Source organism: Anser anser, assembly GCF_964211835.1.
Source record: "Anser anser genome assembly, chromosome: Z".
Lineage (NCBI taxonomy): Eukaryota > Metazoa > Chordata > Aves > Anseriformes > Anatidae > Anser > Anser anser.
Genome location: NC_139723.1, coordinates 24,143,217 through 24,167,025, shown reverse-complemented (window position 1 = coordinate 24,167,025; position 23,809 = coordinate 24,143,217). Strand labels below are relative to the sequence as shown.

Genomic DNA, 23,809 nt, shown 5'->3' with positions numbered 1-23,809 from the left:
CTCGCCTCCCCATTGGCTGCCCGCGCTGTTCCTCAAAGAACAACTGCTCCGTGTGGCACCGCCCCTGCAGGGAAGCCCCGCCCCGCCCCGCCCTCCCCGCGCGCCGCGCTCCCGTTGGTGCCCGCGCCCCGTCCCCGTTTCGAACGTGACGCGCGCGGCCGTGCTGCCACGCGCCGCCGTCAGGGGTCGCGTGCGGGCCCTGCCCGCTCCGCCGGGGCGCGGCCATACGCCCTGCCGCCCGACGGCCGTAACGGCTGCGGGCTGCGCGGGCGGAAAGCCTGCGAGCGGGTGCGGTATTGTGTCCGTGAGCGCCGGCTGGTGCTGCTGGAGGGCAGGGGGGAGACGCTCAGCCCGGCACACGAGCAGACACATCGCCCCAAGTGCACCCCGGCGACCGCTGGATAGGCTGCAGGCTCCATTTTGGGTTTTCCCCGTGACAGGTTGCCCGACATCGTCACCCTGCACTCTGCTCTGGTGAGGCCGCACTTCAAGTGCTGTGTTCAGCTTTGGGTCCCTCACTACAAGAAGGAAATCAAGGCCCTGGAAAGTGTTCAGAGGAGGGCTACAAAGCTGGTGGAGGGCCTGGAACACAAGTCCTGTGAGAAGCGGCTGAGGGCACTGGGGTTGTTTAGTCCGGAGAAGAGGAAGCTCAGGGGAGACCTTATTGCTCTCTGCAACTACCTGAAAGGAAGGTGTGGGGACCTGGGGGTCGGCCTCTTCTCGCAGGTAACCAGTGATAGGACTAGAGGGAATGGCCTCAAGCTGCGCCAGGGGAGGTTCGGGTTGGAAATGAGGAGACATTTCTTCTCAGAAAGAGCAGCCAGCCATTGGGACGGGTTGCCCAGGGAAGTGGTGGAGTCACCGTCCCAGGGGGTGTTGAAGAAAAGGTTGGACGTGGTGCTTAGGGACATGGTTTAGTGGGTGACATTGCTGGTAGGGGGATGGTTGGACCAGATGATCTTGGAGGTCTTTTCCAACCTGAGTGATTCTATGATTCTTTCTGTGCTTGCTGGGGGTCTTATGTTTATGTTTGGCAGCCAGCGCAGAGGCTGTCCCTGTAGCAGTAACAGTGACAAATCAGTATGCAACATTTGGCTGGAGATCTAAACTCATGAATGTGGAGGCAGTGTGGAGCATCGAGGCAGAAAGGGTAGCAGAGAGGGGGAAAATATTCCAAACTTGGCCTTGTAGTCAGTGAAGTCTTGGCTGAGTTACTGCTAGAGCTACAAATCCAACCTTTTACTCTTTCTATGCTTCATCACAATTTAAGCCTGAGTTTGCTACCCACAATTTCAGAGCAGGTGTGCCTCTGATGTTTTGGGAGGCTGCAGCCATGCTGTATGTAGGGACATACTGAGATGACCAGCCCTTTGCCTCTTTTGCTGCATCTGTCACAAATTGCTCTGTTACTCGGTCCAGCAGTAGATGGATCTGAAGAAAGCCTGCTGAGAAGTTTGTGATTGTTACGGGCACTTTGGTTGAGGAGGGAGGCCTCGGTCCATGCACAAGTCTGTACCCACAGCCTGCGGTGCCTTGTCACCGTGCACTGTGCAGCGCCGTGAGAGCCCAGAAGCCCTGAAACTTACTTCCCTTTCCTGACAGTGGGAGCAGGCTCTTCTTGTTAAAGAGAGCTTCAGACAGCTCTGTTCACAGCCCACAGGATCATGGGATTTGAATTTACCAAAGTGCTTTGGAGCTTGAAAATCCACTGTCGCAATCAGGAAAGTTGCAGCTTTGATTAAAAGCCCTAAAGGCAAGATTCATGTGCATTTCTTCCCTTCCTTCTATAAGCACAAAGGAGATCAGATGCATAAAATAATGACGAGTGAGAGTTCAAAGCGATCCCAGAAAGCTGGCCTTAGATTTGTTCTCTAATGCAATTGCAGCCCTTTACCATTCTTCTTTGTTGAGTAAGTTCCAACACAACAAACATAATTTAGCGAGACAAGGCTCTTTTCTTTCCAAAAATGTTAGTCAATGTGTTGTAGAGGCCAGCTTGTCCAATGTTAAAGAAATGCAGTAGTTAAATAAACACTTTGAATAGGAGCTGAAACAGACCTTTGCTCTGTTATCAAGGCAAGGGGCCTGACAGGGGAAACATCTCTTCACCTCTGACATTTGTCAGATTCCCAAGCTGTTTGACACCAAGAAGCATTATTATCTCCGGGGCAGGTTTTTTCAGGTGCTAGAGAACAAGGGAAAATAAATAGCAAGAGTAGACAGCTGTTTGGTTTCATTACATTTCAGAGGTGACTGTATTGTATCATTTACCTAGCAGTCCAGCATCTCTGTAGTTTCAATGTGAGGCTCATTATTAGCAGGTTGAGAAGTGCCTTGGACCATGACTCGGGTGACAGTGGAAGTGATACTTCAACTCCATATCACAGATATTTAAAGTGTTTCCCAAGGAGGAACAGACTTCTGGAATATCTCTCTGAGACATGTCCCCTGCACATTTTATCTGTAGAGAAACACTGTTGTGCCAACACTGTCGCAACACAAAGAAAGTGATAACTGTCCTCTTTTTTAAGAGGCAAAGCTGGAGGAGGGAAATAAAACAAAGAGAGAGGTTCAAATTTTCTGATGAAACTTTGTATTTTGATGTAAAAAGACCATATTAAAAAAAAAAAACACTTTTTTTTTTTTTTAAGGCCACTTAAAATTTCAAGTGAAATATCCCATCTAGCTTCTGCTCTGAACTGCATTTCTTTGCTGTGACAGAAACACTGTAGATGGGAGAACACAAAATAGTCTGAAGATTCTGTGGAGGAAAACATCAAATAATAATAAAAAAAAAAAACAACTTTTTTTCCCCTCAATTTTTTTGAAACTTAGAATATTACTGTAATCCTGCAAACTCCTTTTATGTTATGCAGAAGAGCATTTAAGAGGAAGGATCTTTTCCGATAACATATGTGCCATCAGTTTCACACAGCCTCCTTCCTCTCAAGCTGCTGTCTCTAAACAAGCATCAATTGTTGGGACAGCAAGAGCAGAACCTTAGCATACCATGACATTCATGCTGTCAGCAAAGGATGTATGAAAGGGAAGCAGAGCATACCTCAAAATATCATTGTTTATAGAAAAGATTTTAGTAGAGTGTAATTTTAACGCATTCCTAAATGCCACTAAAATAAGGAAGAAATGACAAGAAATGCAAAAGAAAATGTGGTGTTCTTGTAGGCAAAGGTGGAAGGTGGGCATCCTTCATTGCCACATTGCTAATGTAGTCACTGTCCTGAATAACGTCACTGTTTAATCCATGCTGTTCTCTGCAGAAATCCCACTGCTCCATGACTGTAGTGGCAGCTGCTAAGGGTGCAGTGATTTTCAAATTATGGACGTTATTATTTGACATAGACCTATGCAAAGCACATTTTTCCTTGAACAGCTTGATTTCCTCCTCAGTTACATTGATATACTTTTGTTAGAGTTACGCCCAGTCCCCACGGGTAATAAATGAAAGGAGAAAGGTTAAAGGAAGACTTAAAACTAAGGAGTTTCTTTACATTAGATGGAGGTCTCGGAAATGGTCTAGCTCTGTGCCTGGCAGCCAATGCATTTGAAGCCAGGCAGTTTGTCAGAGTCTTCTGACGCACGAACCTGGAGGGTGAGAGCTAGTGGCAGCTGGGCCAGCTTGATAGCCAGAAGCAATATAGCCACCTCCTGTGGAGGACAAGCCCAAGAAAACTGATCCAGATGAGGGTGGTTAATTATTGTCACTGAAGTGACAGTCCGTACAGGGCTGGCATCTGCAGAGGCTAATCCTGAGCATCCCTCTCCTAGCGGACATGACAGACATACATAATGCTGATCAAGGTCCTGTTGCCACCAGAGAATTCAGGGCTGACACTGACACCTGAACACAGACTAAATGGAGATGGGCAAGGCATTTCTGAACATCAGTTACCATCAGATAATAAAACGTTACTTCTTTGAGTGCATCTACTTCCATGGTTTATTTTTTGAGAATTTCAGACAATGTTTTGGTGTGAGAAGATGTGTGATTGGAGTCAAACACAAGCACAATCCTGCCAAAAGAAGTACCAAATAATGGCCTCCCAGCAGCTAGTACAAAGGCCTTGGTGGCTCTTGGAGAGAAATCTGCTATGGCTGGCAGAGGACTGACACCTGCAAGTCAAAGCTAGACAGTTAAAGGCATAACGCCAACCTCCAGTGAGCTCAGAACAAATTCTAAAATACCACCCCTCATTTGTAAGGAATATGGTAAATTCACTCCTTCAGGAGATTGTAGTGAGAAGGGTTTTGGTTTGTCGGTGTTAAATGTTAGGGTCCTGCAACATCCAAGGCTTGTAGTATTCATCCATAGAAATATGGGCATGATAAACATGTTGGATAGGTGTTTAATATAGATGTAAGCTTGCAGATACTTCAGATAGGGATGACCTATGCACACCTTAGGTTGTGACCTAAAAGGTGTTTTAATATTCTGGGACATGACACATGACTGTGCTGCCACTGGCATTTGTGGCTATCTTTGTGGATATATCCCATTTTGGGTATTTATCTTGTTTGCTGATTAGCTGACTTTTTTTTTTTTTATTTTTCCTTTCTTTCTTTCCAAAAGCAGAAAAGGTTTTATATATTGCATGGGGTTCAAATGGGGACCCAGTAATATATCCAGTCATATTTTGCAAGGTTTGTTCTTGCAGTGAAGGAAGAAACATGAGGAAAGCCTTTTTGCAATTAAGTGACTGTCAATGGCAAAATACTGAATGACTTCCAGTAGAAGGACTAGGTGCAGAGAAGGATAATCAGATAGAGATTGGCAGGAAAAAAAAAAGTACACAGCTAAGGGATTTTTAAGGGTTTAGAAAGCCAAGATGATAGATATCTGAGATCTCAAGATAGAACTAGTGTCCAAACTCCTAAATTGTTTTCTATTGGCAGTATGTAAATACTTCATTTTTCTAGTAGATTTCCTTCCAACATGGAATACAATGATCTGGACTGCAGAGAAACATTATTTCTGTAGGGATGCCATAACAAGTATGAAGGAAGCTAGATTAAAGTTATAAAATAATATTTTTTTCTTAGGATACTGAGTCTGTTGTCAAAGAAGCAGATCCTGGAATATGAAAGTCTGAGAGCTTCAATGCCAGTATCGATGTTGTCAGCTCACAGAGGCACTATAGGACACGTGCAATTGTGACCTTGCAGTGTTTTGTGGGTCACAGTTCTTAAGAGTCATCTTTGAGACCTGACAGATGACTTCTCAGATTGTCACCTAGAGTATTCTCAGAGCTTGATGATGAATTATTATAAGAGATGTGCTGAAAGGATAAATTCTGTGGCCAGAATTTCCTCTGTGGATGGAAAGATAATCATTTTCCACTATTCAATGTAATAATTTTGATGTTCATAAAGCAAAGAGAAAGTTCTTGAGGCAATGGTAGGGGTGTGATGAACCAACAGAGCTTCTGCAGGCACATCTGGAAACTCCACAGTTTTGGTGCTCTGTTTGTTCTAGGTGCAGAGACTCAGAATGGGAGGGCATTAGGAGAGTTCTCCTTGCCACGGTTGACTAATGTCTTTTCACGAGTAGAGGAATCAGCGGTCATGTCAATATTGTGTCTACAGGCCAGTCCTGCATGCTATGTAAATATAGTCTAGTGAATGATGTATATGATGTGTGATGGAAGTGCTGAAGGCCATATGTCTGAGTAAACTTAAACAAATCCTATGGTACTTGTTTGTAGCAGTCAAGCAATGTATGCTTGGAGTAGAATGATAAGTTTGGACATCATTTTGAACAACTCCTGTGGCAACGTGAGAGCTGAATATCTATGTGTGAGAAGTCTAATCTTATACAAATGTCAAACTTCTTAGTTTTGCTTATTTTTACTTTATAAACATCATATAAGAGCTTGTTGTCAGCATAGTAAAGGGAGCCAAGAGAACATTAAAAAATTTCTCATATAAAAATTGTGACTGTAAATAGGAGAAGTGTGACAAAAGGATGGAGGAGATAATCTGTTGTTGGCAAAGCAGTGTAGGAAGCTATTTCAAACTTCAGGTCACTTCTTTCTCAGCTGTTAATCCTAGAAAGCACTTTTGGGGTCAAACGTACACTACATACTTATTTATTGCACATTATTAATGCATTTTGGTATGTAGCTACACTTATACACTTCTGAAGTGCATCTGTTTTTCAAAGAACTTCCAGCAGAAGTGTAATATAATAAGAAGGTGATTGAAAGTTACACCTCAATTTGCTTTGGATTATGACAATGCAAGATCTTCATTCCCTTAGTTTGTTAAAAGTATCTCTTAAGCAATGCTGTGTGGTGAAATAAATGGTAGGTAAACCTTCCTTAATGATAGGTAAACAGCAAACATCGTACACTCCTTTTGAGCAATTGTGTTATGAATCCTTCCTGTCCTTATGCTTAAGTGGAAGGATAGTCTTTCAAACTAAATATTAAGGGGGAGCCTGTTGACCTGAGATTATGAACCAGGGATTATGTTAGGAGGCTTTTTCTGCACCTTACTATACATAGGTAGAAACACTGTTGGACCTCCAAGAGTTACATTTCAAGATATGGCAGAGGCTGTGTGATTTCTGTTTTCCTGAGGGAAACTTGCTTTTCGTGCTGTTGAAGTTACCTTGCCCTAATGCTATGCTTGCAATTGGATGGAAAGCATACACTTGATCCCTCAGCGTGCTGATCCTGACAGAAATGCTGGGCAACTGCCATTGAGATTAAATGGGGGAACAACAAAATGACCCTTTGTTTAGCAGTAATTAATTATGTGGAAACTGTTCCCAAAGGCTGAGGTAGCATTAGCTGCATCTCTCTGACTGTGGGTGGGAGAACAAACCAGAGAGCAACAAGAAAACCAGAAGAGAGAAAGACAACAACAACTAGTGTGGCCCTGACAGAAAGCCAAAAGAAAGTGAACTGTCTGGAGGCCTCTGAATTGGAATGAGAGCCTCCAGATTCTCCTACTGTTTGAGCCTATCATGGTTGGAGAAACAGGTATTGTGTACTTTCCTTGTAAATAAAGGAGACTACATCAAAGAATTAACTGACCCCACCTCCTTTTCAGAAAAACAACCTGTGAAGAACCAGATTTTGGCTAACCTGGCAGGCAAAAATGAGCAAAAAAGGGGCAGGAAAGTATAAAATGGTCTAGAAGGAGACAGAAATAGTTACATTCAAAACACCCCTGAGTGTTGCTGCTGCTTCTTGTTTTTCTCTGTACCTGTTTGTTTAAAGGAGATATTTTCAGTGAAGCTTGAAATAATTTTCCATTGTAGGTGACAAGATCAGTCTTGTCTTGAAAGCTATGTGATGACAGGTGACCTAAAAAGACAGATGACATACTGTTTAACCTCCATTTAGAATTTGTCATTTTTAGTTTCTTCTCCGAACTACGTTGCAACCACTCTTTTTACTCCAGGCACTTGGACAGATTGATAAACTTCAGAAAACAGTACTTTGTGAATGTCAGATAAGCAATGAATACTAGTATTTTCTATGCAACAAAGCAAACACGGTATTCATTAAGTGGAAGCAATACCTAAAGTCTTTATAGGAAGCAGACCTGGAGTGGTCATCCAGTCCTCCCCTCTGTACAGTAGTGTGTTTCATTACTGTGTTCTTAAAACTTTGATAAGTGTCATGCATAACCTTGAATATGTGCACAGACAAAAATTTTGCAGCCTCCATTGGTAAGTTGCTCCATCGCATAACTCTGATTTTCATAGTCTTAACTAGTGTAGCCTAAATCTCATTACTTATATTGTCATTGAGAGAAGGTATCCCAATCCCAAACACATGCTAGCATCTTTATATGGCTATAAAAGAGATTAATGTTATTTCCACTCCACCTTCTTGGTTTTAGATTACCTGTTTTCTGTTGCCTAGAATAACTTCTCTTTATAATTGTCCAAACCTTCAATCCTTTTCTTATTCTCTAAAATGTCTCCAGTTCGCTGTTGAATTTAAAAGAAAGCTATAAAAAATAAATCAATCAGATATTGTCTGAACAGAAGGCACTATCAAAGAGACACACAAACCACTTGTCAAATATAGTATTGCACTTTGTTTCTTTCTCTTCTGACCATTTACAATGTTGACTCAAAGTCACATGATCCCAGTATTCAGTTCTTTCTTCCACTCAGCACAGCCAGCTTGCTTGTTTTATCTGTTTCTCTCTGGATGCTTTGGGTGATTGCAGATGACGGTTCTGGATTCAGCCCTAGAACTCGAACTCAAGGTTAAATTCTCAGTGACCACTGGGACTTGGACTTCTCTTTATTTTGCAGGAATAATGAAATGCCAAAACCCAGGTTCTCATACTATATGCTTTTACTATTAAAAATGTAGCCAGGACAAGCACTGGGTCATATTTAAGCAGAAAGCAGTAACGGTAGCACAAATAAAGAATAGCTTTTGATTAAATACAAAATAGGCTTCACAAACAGGTTTGAGACAGGTCAGGCATTATGGCTGAGATTCTCCTTGCAGTTATGCCAGTCCTATACTGAAGCTGTTGAACCAGCTTTCCTGGAGCTATACCAGTTTGAGGAGGGAAGCAAAATCTGGATGTGTTTATCATTGCTGTTCAGTGGAACTATTGAAACAATTATGCTGTTACAATTTTTTTCTGCCTGCACTGCTTTGTCTCTAAAAGTTCCAGTTATAAGCATAGCCCCATTTTACTGTAAAGGTTATTAAAGCATGAAGAAAGGAGAAAGAGAGAGTAGACTGGACTGGAGAAATAAAGTAGAAAAAAAATAGAAAGAGAGATAGAGAGAGCACAAAGAATATGACTCTCTAGGAAGAAAGGATATCCTTGATAGGTGAGATTAATTGACTAAGGTCTGGTATGTGGTAGAAATTTCCATTTGGAAAATTGATCATGGAAGCCTCTTGTCTTGCTTTGAGCTCAGGTGATCAGCATCTGGGCCAGGAAGTTCTGTATTGGACTGTGCTGCCATTCAACTTCTGGTTGAATGGAATAATTTGTTTTTATTTCATCATAACTTCCTCTCTGTCTTCCTCTCTCTTTTTATTGCAAATTTATTGAAAAATCTAAGGACCTGTTACAAGGTAGTTTCAAGTAGAACTATAGGTTCTGCTATACTAATTTTTATACAGTTATTAGAGAACTGTAGATCTACTACTGCTGCTTGCGTTTCCCTTCAGCCTGTACCCTGGCAACTGCTTCCATGTGAGTGTATCTGTCTGCGTTTCAGCGAGGTTTTGCTTAGGCTCAAGAGCTTGCATGGACAGATCACTGCATCAGAAACAGTAATTTAACCAAGCTGCAATTCCTAGTCTGCACTCAGGCTCAGATGGAAATCTAAACATCGTAATTCCTCCTGCTGTCCCGCCTACTGACAAATCGTTGATCAGTAAATACTGACTTACCTGAAGATTTCATACTGCAAAAACTGTGAGGTTAAACTTTAAATCTGAATTCCAAATTGGCACAGCTTGCAAAATACTTTTTCATCTGTTATGATATTTGAAAGCAGCTACCGTCCCTGAAGATCACATCGTTAATAGGAAGAATAAGGTCCTGTTGAGCAGGTGTGACATAGTGACACATAGCAAAAAAAGGACTGCTTTGCACTTCAAAATATATCTCTTTTACCCTTCCTCTTTGGCTCCAGTGGCTGCATCTCACTTAGTTTGTTCATAGTTGCTGGCAGGCCTGGATCTTCTTCTGTTGGACACAGAGGTAAGGGCACTGGTGCCCTGTCCCACATGCAGCTTCTAATCTTGATCTTTTTCCTAACATTAATAAAGGATTTTTTTTTACATGCTGTTGAGGCTGATCTGTAGAGTATATGCAAACTACATAAAAGCCAACATCTTGCAGATGCTGGAGTATTGATTTTTTAGGGGGAGGTGATATTGGGTGGATTTCAGGCTGGGAACCCTCAGTTTCAGCTCTGTGCTGGCACACTCCTGTTTTCAGACTTACATTTCTGAGAAAATGGATCATGCCGGCAAAGGTGAGTTTCAGAGGTCCAGCTAATAGGGAACATGTGCTTCACACATCACTGGTGTTATCACTGCAGGTCCGCTAGCATGGATGGACCCTGCTTCCTTCCTCAAGGGACATGGATGGTCAGGCTTTCCACAAAGCGTTTTAACCAGCCATAAATGACTGCACTGGAACCAGAAAATGGTGCTTGGGCTTATTTTCCACCAGAAAAGAGGAGTGTTGGGGCAAAACAACACTTCATAGGATCATAGGATGGCTGGGTTTGAAGGGATATTAAAGATCCACTGTTTCCAACCCCCTGCCATGGACAGGGACACCTCCCACTAGACCAGGTTGCTCAAAGCCCCATCCAGCCTGGCCTTGAACACCTCCAGGGATGGAGCATACACAGCTTCTCTGGGCAACCTGGGACAGTGCCTCACCACCTTTGGATTAAAGAATTTCCTCCTAATATCTAATCTAAATCTCCCCTCTCTTTGCTTAAAATTTTTTGCCTTGTACTATTACTATCTGCCGATGTAAAAAGTTGCTCTCCATCTGTTTTTTTATAAGCCACCTATAAGTATAGAAGGCTGCAGCTGGTACTTCCTGGATCTCGTTCTAGCAGGAACTGGCAGGGCAGTGCCTGTGTATTTGAGCTGGTCAGTGCTTCCTGCTCCCAGCATACACCACAGTCCAGTAGTGCTGTATTTCTGTAGGCACACTAGCTAATTGACTATACACTAATTCACACACAAAACTGACAAACATGATCTAATTCACTTTTCCTGTTAGTGCAGTATGAATCTATAATACTTGCTCCTGCCTGACATTAGGTTTCTGAGTAGTTAATTTAGGAGTCGGATCATTTTCTGATCCATGAGATAGAAAGGGCATCGTCAGAGGGCAGTGCAAGACCCAAAGTCCATGCTGGGAATGCCAGAGAAGATGGAAAGAGATCAATTAATTTCTCATTTTGTAAGCATTCATATGGAAGGCCTACTTTGCCCTGCCAGCAAACCACTCCTGACTCAAGACACACTCTTAAACCCACAGGAAAAATTATTTTTTTCCTGCTAGGAATGAAATGACTCAGCTGCACAGGATAGAAACCACTGCCTTTTATGTCAAAATTACAGTGCTAAGGTCTCTGGATTTCCTGCTGAATTTATGCTTACAAAAATATTTGCTTTTTGACTTTGATCAGTTTACGGACATCTTAAAAAAATAGTGATACTTCTGAAGAAAATGAAGAAATGTAACAGTCTGATAGTCTGCTACTGAATGTGATAAAAATTTGCCATTTAACTTCCTCAAGACCCTGCTCCTTCCTAGTAAGTAGCTGGATCTGTGAAAAGCCGTACTTCCATATATATGTATAAAAAAACATCCCTTGTATGTTTCATGTTTTCATTCTGTGCTTGTTACCTGAGTATGTTAAGTGATTTATATCATAAACTCAGTGCCAGAAACTAAGAAAATTGTGCTTTTTGTTTGTTTGTTTGTTTTTGGTTTATTTATTTGAGAAAGGAAAAGATTTCTAAGGGCATATGTAGAGGAGAGGTATTCAACTCCCACCAGATTACAGGAAGAGCAGCTCTCTGTCACTGTCTTGGAAATGGCTAATTGAGCTCTCTTTGTATGAGGAAACAAAAGTGTCAGATGGTCTCATCTAGCCTAGTTTTCAGAGGAAGAAAGGCTTACACAACCATAGCTGGTGTGAGGAATATGTGTGTGTCTGCCCCTCTTCCAAACCAACTTGGGAACTCGCTTGGTATTTCCAAGCCAATTTGACAGAGAAGAAATAGTGCAAAAATGTGAACTTGCAAGTTTCATGGAAACAGACCCAGATAGACAAGGAGCCACTGTCTGTGCAGCTGCAGAGAGACGGATGCAGGCCTGGACCAACTCTTATTAGACATCAGAGAATCCCTATAGGGCAGAAGATCTGTTTGGGGAGGAGTAGAGGGCACAGTTTGAATACCCAGCCATTGTGAAAGCTTCTGTTAGTGTTTGCTGTGTAGTCTCTGTAGAATCCTTTTCACTCTCATAGTTTCTCTTTTGAATGCTTTTTAAAGCAGGCCTTACATTTACAGTAAGTTTGAATGGTTTCTTCCAAGCATAATGTTGCTGGCTTCCTTTCACCTTACTAACAGGGTGCACAGCCCAATCTTGTTGAGTTTGTGCCAAGAGATCTTTTTAATCACTCTCACCATCTGTACTTTTATTAGCAATCACTCAAGGAAAGATGCCGTGGATATCGTCTGAGCAGGTACATTACGCTCACAGACCCTGCTCTGTGCAGCAGATGATATGAAACAAGTGGAGCTCCAGGCCTGCCCACAACACCCCTGTAATGCCTGCACAACTGTTAAGATACTGTGATGAACAGCCCAGGCTTTACTTGCCTTTTCAGCAGTGCTTTGCAGTGCTCAGGGAATTTAGCTGTCTTTGGATGGAGAAACGAAACCGGAATTCTCACCTCTGGCGTTGCTTTCAGGATTGGGTAACAGCAACAAAATTGTTTAATAAAAGATGCTGGCCTTTCTATTTCTTTTCTTCCAGGTTTACTTTCATGTGTGCACTTTAAAGGGAGCAACACAAGGAGGCATGATGTATCCCCCATTATTGAGGGGCTTTTTTTTTTCCTCACCTCACTAGCATATCTACCAGCCTTATGGACCTGTAAGTTCTGAGCACAAAATCCAGAAGTGGATATGCAAACTTCTCTAGATTGTATAAAGAGAGAAAGTTGAAATCTATTTTACACATATGGGAAGTATGCAACCTGGTTTTCCCTTTAGCTCCACCGGTGTCATGGGACTTGCCTAGGACACTGCTTTATTATATTTATATTTATATTGCATTATTATAAAAATTCACTCCCTTTCTGGTGCTCCTCTGTACTCTCTGCCTGCAGTACAAGTCAGTGGGAGAGTGTAACGTGTTGGGGATTCAGATCCAGTGAACACTGAAACCATGGTAAAGTCACATTATGGGCTCCTATTGCACGTGTTGATGTGACTGGAGACTGCACCATGATCTTTTGATGTGGTCTGCTGATTTGCTGATGTGATCTTTTTGGACTTCAGCAAAGCTTTTCACATGGTTTCCCATAGGATCCTACAGATTCCCATAGGATCCTGCTGGACAAAATGTCCAGCATACAGCTAAACAAAAACATCATAGGATGGGTGAGCAATTGGCTGACAGGCAGGGCTCAAAGGGTTGTGGTAAATGGGGCCACATCTGGCTGGCAGATGGTCACTAGTGGGGTCCCCCAAGGCTCCATTTTAGGGCCAGTCCTCTTCATTGTTTTTATAAGTGATTTGGATGTAGGACTAGAAGTTGTTTTGAGCAAATTTGCCGATGACACCAAATTTGGAGGAGTTGTGGGCTTGGATGAGAGTGGAAAGGCCTTGCAGAGAGATCTGGACAGACTGGAGAGGTGGGCGATCACCAACCGCATGAAGTTTAACAAAAGCAAGTGCCGGGTGCTGCACCTGGGACGGGGCAACCCTGGCTATACGTACAGACTGGGCGACGAGACGCTGGAGAGCAGCCCTGCAGAGAGGGATCTGGGGGTTGTGGTTGACAGCAAGTTGAATATGAGCCAGCAGTGTGTCCTGGCAGCCAGGAGGGTGCATCAAGCATGGCATTGCTAGTCAGTCGAGGGAAGTGATTGTCCCGCTCTACTCTGCGCTGGTGCGGCCTCACCTTGAGTACTGTGTGCGGTTCTGGGCACCACAGTACAAAAAGGACGTTAAACTGCTGGATAGTGTCCAGAGAAGGGAGACGAAGATGATGAAGGGCCTAGAGGGGAAGACGTATGAGGAGTGGCTGAGTTCACTTGGCCTGTTCAGCCTGGAGAAGAGGAGGCTGAGGGGGGACCTCATTGCAGTCTACAACTTCCTCGTGATGGGGACTGGTGAGGCAGGTGACCTATTCTCTGTAAACACCAGTGATAGGACCCGTGGCAGTGGTGTTAAGCTGAGGCAGGGGAAGTTTAGGCTGGACATCAAGAAGAGGTTCTTCACCGAGAGGGTGGTTGCACACTGGAACAGACTCCCCAGTGAAGTAGTCACTGCACCAAGCCTGTCTGAATTTAAGAAGCGATTGGAGTGTGCACTAAGTCACATGGTCCAAACTTTTGGGTAGACCTGTGCATTGCCAGGAGCTGGACTTGATGACCCGTATGGGTCCCTTCCAACTTGGGATATTCTATGATTCTATGATTCTATGATTCTTATTTTATCCACAACCTTCATGAATTGCTGCATCTTTGGTGTCATAAAGGCTTGTCAGTCTGAGGATCTGGAAAGAATATTTTTCCCCACTGCAAATTAGTTTATTCTGCAACCATCTGGGAAAGGATAGATCATTTTGAAGATTAGGCTACACTTGTCACAATTTTTACATATGTTGCAGTATTTGGACCTGGAAAGGTATCAATAAATTGAAGGTCCCTGTGTTCTTGTGAAGTACGAGGGCATTAAGGCTAGGCTGATGAATCTGAAATGGCAACTAGTGTAATTTGTGCAGTTTTCCTTCTGTCTACTGTGCAGTTTTCAGCCTGAAGGGTCAAGTTGTAGCTTCCCATTGCGGTTACTGGTGCAATCCTGGAACTGCGGAAGGGCCGAAGCTTCCTTGTGCCTGACATTCAGGCTTTTGTTTGCACTGGAGCCAAGAACCATCCTGCAAAAAGTTTTCTGAATCTTTGGAGGTCACCTCTTTGTTGGTACATTTGGAGCCCCTGTCTGTAACTTTCTTATTTTCTCATTGTTCCTATATTTCTATACTTCTTTTGATGTGGCTTGTCAGGGAAAGTATGGGGATAGTATAGTTCTCATACATAATAAGGCTGTAAGGACCACCTCATTTCCCCGCCCCCCACCCCCCTTTTGGTAGAAAAAATAAACCTCTTGAGGAAATTTTTTTGTTCTCTTTATAGCAAAGAATATCGAAAGAGTGATTTTTAACCAAATACTTCTACAAATTGTTTCAAGGTTCCTTTTAATTGTGTATTATTATTTTCCTTTCAAATCCTCTTTCACCTGCAAGGATTCCCCTTTCCATCTACATTTAAACTCACATTTCTTTCTTAGTTTTGCCACTGTACCCTTAACTCCCTCTCGTTCCTCTCATTTCCATTTTGCATCACTTATTTTCTGCTATTTGTAGGCTTTATTTTTTTTCTGGTTCCTTGTTTTGCAGTCTCCACTGCTTTCTCAGTTAAAGTCCCAATCCCTTCCTGCCATTCTTGTCTTGTGGCTTTTTTTCAGACTTGCTCTTGGGTGCATTTGTTTTCACATTCCCAGTTGTGCTATCCTGTATGAAACCCAGATGGACGCAATCACAGTGCAGCATCTGAACTGGCTACAGACTTCAGAGGCTTGGTGGTGTGATCTCAGAGCAGCACTGGTTTATTGGAGGCATATCCATTTCAAATTGTTATGGAAGTGGTGCTCTGGGGGGGACCTGGGGGTGATTGGGGGTGGGGAGTGCCAGGTGCAGCATGTGAAGTATGCACAGCTGTCACACTGCATCCTATTTAGCTTGCTGTCAGGCATCCTAATATTACCCAGGAGCATTAAGTTACTGTCTTGGTGCAGAGGAATAAGGTTTTCCCGTACTCTGCAATCTAGAGTGCTAGAAACCACCAGTTCTGTGTTAGGCTTCAGAATTGCTGGCTGTTCTAAAATATTTTAACATTTCATGTTTCCTAAGGAAAATGTTCACATGATTACCCCTGTATGCATAGTTTTATCTGCCCCTCCTCCCACTTAATTTCTAACCTTCCTGGACAGTTTCAATCTACTTAACAGAAGGGAACAGGTCACAAAGATACAAATTCCTATAACTGCAATGAACAAAGCAGATGTTTAGAAAGGAAGAAAGTAAGTAAGAAATCACTGGGCGATTAGTTTTACTATTGTTAGGTGCAGGAGAATATTTACGGAGGGGAGAGGAGAAGAAGAGAGGGAGACGTGGCATCAACATTGGGAAAATCTTCATTTATTAGACAAGATCAATTTAAAGATGTCAGCAGGAAACTCAAATCTGTTGGAAACCATCTTGTGATCATTTTACTGCTTGTATAGCTTCTGGTTCTAAGTGTGGACTGTCCCTTGCATTTCTTCACATATGAACAAAGTTAATTCACAATTTAGGGTGTTCAATGGCATAGAAAGGTGGTAGGAAAGGATTCAAGGATTCATCTTGTCGTTACAGAGCTAGTTGTAATACTAAAGGGCTTTATATACAGAAGCCCAAAGCAGATGCAGCCAAGACAGGCAAAGAGTGGAAAGAAAAGCTGAGGGATGGGAAGCAAACAAACTAGGCATGGAAAAGGTGTCCTTCATCATTGTTGTGCATTCCCTGCACTTACAACTTAGTATAAACCCATGCAAGATTTACATAATTCATGTGCAAGCCACGTGGTTTTGTTATTGTGATTCCCTTGGACATAATCACCATGGATACCTGCCACAGGAAAATGAGCATACAGGAATAGGATTGTGGTGTTGGAAATGCTGCTTCACGGCTTTCTTCAGCTGGGAAACTGACTTTTGTCCTTGTGCTTGCTTAGGCATTAAAGAAAGTGAAATCACCTTCTGCAGCTCACAAAACTCTAAACGACTATGACAAGCTGATTAATTAGGTATCAAAACATCTGATTCCATTGGAAAATGAGCTAGCTCCTACGAGAATTAGATAGATCACAACAACCTAGTGATTGTCTCTGACATTTACTTCAGGAAATGTCCCATGGTTATCTATATTTTTGCAGGTTGAGGATCTGGACTAAAGAGAACCTTCTTTTTATTCATTTCATTTGTGAGAGCATTTTGCTTGAGTTTCTATTCACTGTTTATCTGATCTCATGTGAAGATATTGGTGTTATGGTCATTTGTATGAAATGATTGTATAGTACAAAAGAAGAGAGCAGCTTCTGAGTTACATGATAGACTACCACCGCAGATTCCTTTAACCCTAGTAGTATTGTTGCAACCACAGTGACTTTGTGCATGATCAAATAACCTTGTCTTCCAATGTTTTCTTTCCATTTAGTATTGGTATCACAGGCAGTGAATGACAAAATAAAAGAGAACAAAGCATGATAAGTTTTGTTACTAGAGGTACAAATATATGCCATAATGGGTTATTGTCCTCACTCACTGCTCTGTTTATGTCATTATAAATGACACTGATATTCAAAGCATTTCCTTTGTGATAATATACAGCTGTCATTAAATCAGTCCTTTACATTCCCATTTTCCTGCAACTTCAGTTGCCAACCTCACATTGGTTTAATAGTTTAACAAATTATATCTCTGGATTTTGATGTTATCTTCTTTCCATATCTACCAAGTAAATAGCATCCAGCAAAAGCAATTTAATTACCAATAGCATGGACCTAGGTATAAAACCAATTTCTATCTCAAAATTCCAGTCACACACAACCACCTCAATTACTGTGTTTCTGTAATGTAACAACATTATGGAGAGTGGGACGCTCTTCTCATTTTAAATCAGCTAATCTATCCATATAGTTTTGATTACACTGCCATGGGCAAGCTCAGAGGAATCTCACCACTTCCTAGCTAAAGAAAATTAAGGTTGAAGAAAAGAAAATTAAAGAAAATTAAAAGGTTGAAGCAGTATTTCAGTGCGTTTAAATCAATCCACAACATGCCGTCAGAACCTCTATTTCTTTTAGATTCAAGTACTAAGCATCTGACAAACTCCAGTAATCATTAAACACAGCATAGAAAGATTTGGAATTGCTGGTATTCTATGGTTTTAAATCTCACCACCAGATTGAAAATCAGTCAAATATCAAGCTAAATAGCAATCTAAATCTAAATTTGGGACACTTTAAATGTCTCATAAAATGTGGCATTCAGTATTCAAAAAATCACCACCCACATCAGCTATTAGCCCACCACCCATAATAAATAAATCAGTATTATAAACAACTGAGACTGAATCTTGCTGACCAATAGAACACAAATCCCAAGGAATGAGAGTAGAAGACTGCCAGATGGTAATATCTGACAATTTGTAGCATCATCCTTGATATAACCAAAATGATCCTAGTCCAGGCCCACTGTATATCTCTTGATTACATTTTGATAGAAAAAACATTGTTCATGTTCAGTTATTTCTTTTACCATTTTATTCTTTCCCAGTCCCATCACTGTACGACAAGCATTCATTGTTTGGCTGTATATGTGGCTTTGTAATACCTGCATGCAAAGGTTAATAATAACCTACTTTTAGTGACAGCAGAAGACAGCAGACAGAGAAGGTAGGATTCACCTTGGCTGACTTTTGGCACCTAAAGTAGTATGTCTAATAAAAACTGATCTCTGAAACTCTTTCTATAGCCAAGTCAAACAGCAGATATTACAGGATCATTTTTTCTTTCTGTGTTAGATATCTGTTTCAGAAGATTCATGCCACCCTGTGGAGAGGACAATCTCTCTCCACTGGAGCTGAAAAGTATACTTGGATTAAACACCTATCTTTTTGATGCATACATTTAAGTGAGATGAATGCACCCAAAAACACTGAACTAGGCTGAGAACAGACTGATGAGTTGAAATACTAAGGACATCAATACCTGACATTTACTGGAATTAATAGAGTTCTCTATGTAAAGGAGAAAATGGGGCATCTGAAAATGGGTTTCACAAAACAGCCACTGAGGGTTTCACACACAGCATAAACAATCACACTCAAAATATGTTAAACACATGATTTTGATATGGAGCTTGGGTGTACTTAACTCTGCTTAGATTTTGTAGCCTTGAACCCTTCTATAATCCTTGCTCACTGGAAACAAAGTGGTTCTAGCTTCTTGTGGCATTGCAATGCTGAGCCAAGCTAATATAACCTAGCTCCCAGAATGAGTGTCTGCAGGGCACAGCACAGCTCCAACATGGCTACAATCACCTGGTCAGAGGTGGCTCACGCCTGTCTAGATTGTAGTGTCAGTGAAGTTAGAAGGCATTATTGGTACCTGCATGTATGTCCAGCTTCAGGTAACCAGTTATGAATATTTCTAGCATTTTATGGTCTAAGTTAAAATATATATATATATTATTTTTCTTTTGCAATTTTTCAGGTTTCAGAAATGCTTCGGTGATTTAAGGTTAGCCTGTCATGACTGTATCTATAGCACCAGATAAGACCTGTTTCCATTATGAAAGGGATCTAGAATGTCTTTCAGGTTTTATGATATTTTAAAAGACTTATTTCTGGATGTTGAAACTTATTTGAGTTACACAACAAGAAAATACATTATGCATCCAAGGAAAAATAATTTGCATTTTAAAAACAGGTCATTAGAATTGTATAGTACATTTATATGTGAATCTTTACAGGCAGGCCTCTTAGATGGAACATGTTGAGGTCCTATCTCTTTGTTTGTAGAATGAAACCAGTAATTCATGCTTCTTTAATTTTGAAATGGCCTAATCCAATCAATTAACTGTGCCACTTAGTGTAGTAGTGTGGTGAAGGTTATCTAGAAATTTGAAATGTTTCTCTTTGAATAAGTTGTTTATACATTTGAACATGTGTTATAACTTTTTGCAATGTGCTTGCAGAAACATATCCACTTTTATTCCCTCTTCTCTTACACTTCCCAAATTCTCTTTAACAAGAACACCTGATTCTTTGAAAATCTTCTATTTTGAATAGTGTAATGGGGGTTTAAAACATCCATTTTGTGATGGATATTGTATGACCTGGAAAAAAAAAAAAAAAGAATCCTTTGTAACAATGATTAAGTTTAGATTATCCCTGAAAGAGAAAAATTAGGAAGAATATCTGCAAGAGAAAATCAGTTATGTCATGTCAGGGAATGGCTTAGCCTCCACAAGTAAAATTCTCTTTGTATTTGCTTTTGATTAAGAAGACAACAGAAGGAATACACAGATGACCTCAGCCAAAAGTTAAAATACTACTTTTTGGCAATATTTCTTTTCCCAATCTATTACTCCTTTCTAAAAAGTATGTTTCATCAGACCTGATCTTATCAAACACCATGAAAAATTGTGGTACATTCCTGTCCTTGTGAAAAAACATTTTATTAGTGTTTCAGGTGCCCTCTTTATAAATTAAACTGATTTTCAAAGATATCAAAATCTTAGCACACATTATTTTTGTTCTGATGATGGTCCTGATGAATTTCATTCTTCACTGGTAATTTCATCTCCAAGACCTGGTCAACATCATGTTCATTACCAAATGTTTGGGAAGAGGGTGTATGTGTATATGTGTGAAGGTGGTTGTCCCTTGACATGGGAATTGCAGAAGGAATTAATATGGTGAGACAATTTCATGACATGAAAGTGTATTATTGTGCCTGCCTTGTATTCCGGCACAGCGTGCCAGACTTTAGGACTAAAGTGTTCTTTATTATCAATTATCAACCTTTCGCAAAGGCAGAATTGTCTTTGACTGAGTGGTTGTATGTACAAAAGTGGTTTTGATGGAGGAGACATTGACAGCTGCTCCAGCAAGCCTTAATGAAGGGTAAAAATATCTTTAATATAGGCATGGTATGCTTTGCTGCCTTTCCGGGAGAAAAAGCACCAGCAAACATACTTTATGTTACTGGGATCTGACAGGATTATGTCAGACAGTGCAGATTCATGAGTGTTATCTTCACTGCCTTCTGTTTTATCAACTTAGCAATTTTCTGACCTCATCTTTATATATATGTGTGTTTGGAAGTTTGCCCAGCCTTCTTTGCTCATCACAATGAACTTCCAGGCATTACAGACATATCTACGTGTCTCACTGTCAGTCAATGTTAGACAATTTTTAATGAATTATATGAAATTGACTAAAACTTATATATTCCTGTAAAAATATATTCCTGTTTAATGATTAAAGTCCTACAAATAAAGTAGTGAATAATTAAATAAATAAATAAATAAATAAATAAATAAATAAGATCACTGGAAGAAAAAACTGCAAGTATGTGAGACCTTTTTATGTTTACATGTTTCGTTGAAGTCACAAAAATTAACCAATTTTACTTTACTTTTACAATGTATGGTATGCACTACAAGACAATACTTTGAATATTTCATGTTATAGATAAAAATTAATTTACCGTAGGGAATTCTGCACGTTATTTATACTAAATAGTACTTCTACATCAGATTTAAATACAGGAGGCATCATGGAAGCAAAGCAGGCCCAATAAGGACTGTTCTTCATCTACCTCCCACAACGTCTAGAGACATCTGTGAAAATATATATGGATCCACAGGAAAGGCATAGTTAGTATTCAAAACAGTGAAACTAGTGGATTCCCTTGGACTCCCTTTTTTAGGAAAGCCACAGAAAAATAATAATCCAAAAAGCCCCTGTTCAATATATCAACCTGCACAAACTAAGAAAACAGAAACAAAAATCTGAGCTTCAGTAACAGCTAAAACAAATGCAAACTGCTACAAACTATGATGAAAACTTTGTTATTTTTTACTGCAAAACAATTGCTATTCATTAGGTAGCTCTAAGAATATATGCTGCCTATGATTTGCTCTTGCTTCAGTGCACTCTTGGAAAGATTCATGCTTTTTCCTCTATTAGGAGGCAACTCCTGCCTCTTTACTCCTTTTTACTGCTCTAGCAGAATAATAACATTTGATAACAATACATTGGTGCAGCTTCTTGCCTTCCCTGTAGTCATCTTTTACCTAGGGCTTGACTTCAGATGGTGTCACAGAAAGGATTTGTCTACATATTTCTTTTGTAGGCTGATATGGGATCAATCTCTCTGTTACCCCTGTGTGTCAAAAGCTATGTAGCTGTCTAAGTGGTGGAACTTAGCTGAGCTATTGTCTATCTCATACACAAGAGGGATTTATGCTTACAAGATCCAGGCTATGGCAATATAAAAATAGATGGACACACTTTTTTGGGGGGGGGAGGGTTGGATGTGGAGGTGGGGGCTGTTCTGGCTAATCTCTTCACAGATCTGAGCAGAAGCAGAATTTTCTCATGCTTAACAGCATAGTTCTGGGAAGCTCTGTGGTCTCAGGTGTCAGTGAAGCTATTTTCACCAGTGAACACAATAAATAGCTTACCTGATAAGGCATTTCACTAGATGTTACACAGCATCTTTCCTTTTTATTTGGGTATAATATTACCATTTTGATCTGGACTTTTCCAACTGAAATAAAAGACATAAAGAAGACAAGATATCTGAACAGCATGATTTAGGAAATTGTGTTCCCCTCCCTACTGCTGAGTAATAATTCATTCTAAATGGGTGGTCATTGATTTCTAGAACGAGATTATGTCATTCTTTCTCACAGTGGCTGATGCAAATCAAGGCTAAAAACAAGCAGTTACAGCTACAGCAGTATACTTTCCTTGTGTCCTCTAATACGTCCCTGATATCACTTTTTTCCAACAAAGCATTATGAGACTGAGTCACAAAATCTGATACTGGCAACAGTTAACACTTGAAAGTTGAGGAAGGTGAGTGCACCCTTCTCCTGAAGGTGTTTCTCAGTTCTGTAATGCTTTGAGGCATAAGAAAGTACCTAATTTTATGCAAATTAAAGCTTGGTCCCAGATTGATTAAAGTCAATGGAAGGAGTCCAACTGACTTTTTGGTATTTTGAATTAGGATTTTAGTGTCTAGAAAACATAAAAGCACAAATGCTATTTGTCCTTTTTAAAAATGACCTTTTAAAAAATAGAACTTGTAGGGAGACCTGTACGTTCTGTTTATTGTATTGCATTTTAGTCTTACTAAGTTGATTTTCCCAAGGTGTAGAAGAGAAATTGAAGTTAAAAATAAGTCCTCTTAGTATGACTTTTCTGTTATGTCTTGAGTTACCACAGTGAATGCAAACTTCAACTTGTTTCAAAAACTGTTTGTTGCGATGACGTCTTTTTTTTTTTTTTTTTTTGTTCCCCCGAGGTAATATAATTGAGAGTAACTTGCCAGGTATTCACAACACAAACAGGAGGCCTCTGCATTGCACTGCATTTTTCCCAGTATGTAAATAGGATGTAGTATTTCCTGTGAGAAATTTGTTCTTACTGTGTTTCATCCTCCTCATGGCTTCTGATTTTTCCAGCCATTTAGCAGTTTGTCACTCATCTTTGATAACTGCCCCTTAGAGGGGCATTGTGTACAGAAAACAGTACTGTGAAAAAGCTCTGATAAATATAAACAAAAAGTTCATAAATATAACAAAAGTTCAGATTAATCTGTAACCGGAGAGATCTTTTTGAAACAGCAGATGCTCCCTGGCCCTCTGACAGCAGCAGCTGTGCAGACTTCTTGGAAGAGCTCCTTAAGCCACAGCCTGAGAAATTAAACTGTACAAAGCCTTATTAGTCATCAGAAGATGTAGAAACCTCAGAGTGAAATTCTTGAAGTTCTTTGATTAGTAAGAGAAATGCTCACCCCCACACATACACAGATGACAAATCTGCCACTGCTTTTTTCCTATTTCCTTGACTCCTTGAGGCTGGCACAATGATAGCTGCCAACCGTGCGTTTTACCCAGGACTGGTGGACCAATTTGTTCAGTCCAAACTGTGAAAGGATACAGATATATAGATATTTTGTTAGTATTTGGGAAGGAAGGTACTTAGGGAGAATTTCTAAGGCTATTTGAAGAAAAGAGCAGTTCAGCAAAGTTGTCCCAAGGAGCACAGGCATATCATGATACTAAAATCATTTACGCAAGTCAACATGTGTCCAGTGTCATTTGCAACTTGCCACGAGGTCTTTATGTTTGGGATTCTAGATATGGGACTTGTAATCAAAAGCCATTGCTGAAGCAGTTTGCAAAGCAGTGGG

At 40.7% G+C, this 23,809-nt stretch overlaps 2 long non-coding RNA genes across 5 annotated transcripts in view; one reads left to right on the top strand and one right to left on the bottom strand.

Annotated features, from left to right (window-relative positions):
- The window catches only part of LOC310890139, a 764,802-nt gene that overhangs the window by 551,186 nt on the left and 189,807 nt on the right, over positions 1–23,809 (bottom strand). The gene's annotated exons all lie outside the window — the stretch shown is intronic.
- The window catches only part of LOC310890140, a 47,091-nt gene continuing 23,422 nt past the window's right edge, over positions 141–23,809 (top strand). For all 3 annotated transcript variants that reach the window (XR_014577051.1, XR_014577052.1, XR_014577053.1), the window contains exon 1: positions 141–474. This is a non-coding gene — a long non-coding RNA (uncharacterized lncRNA). The remainder of the gene's footprint in view (positions 475–23,809) is intronic.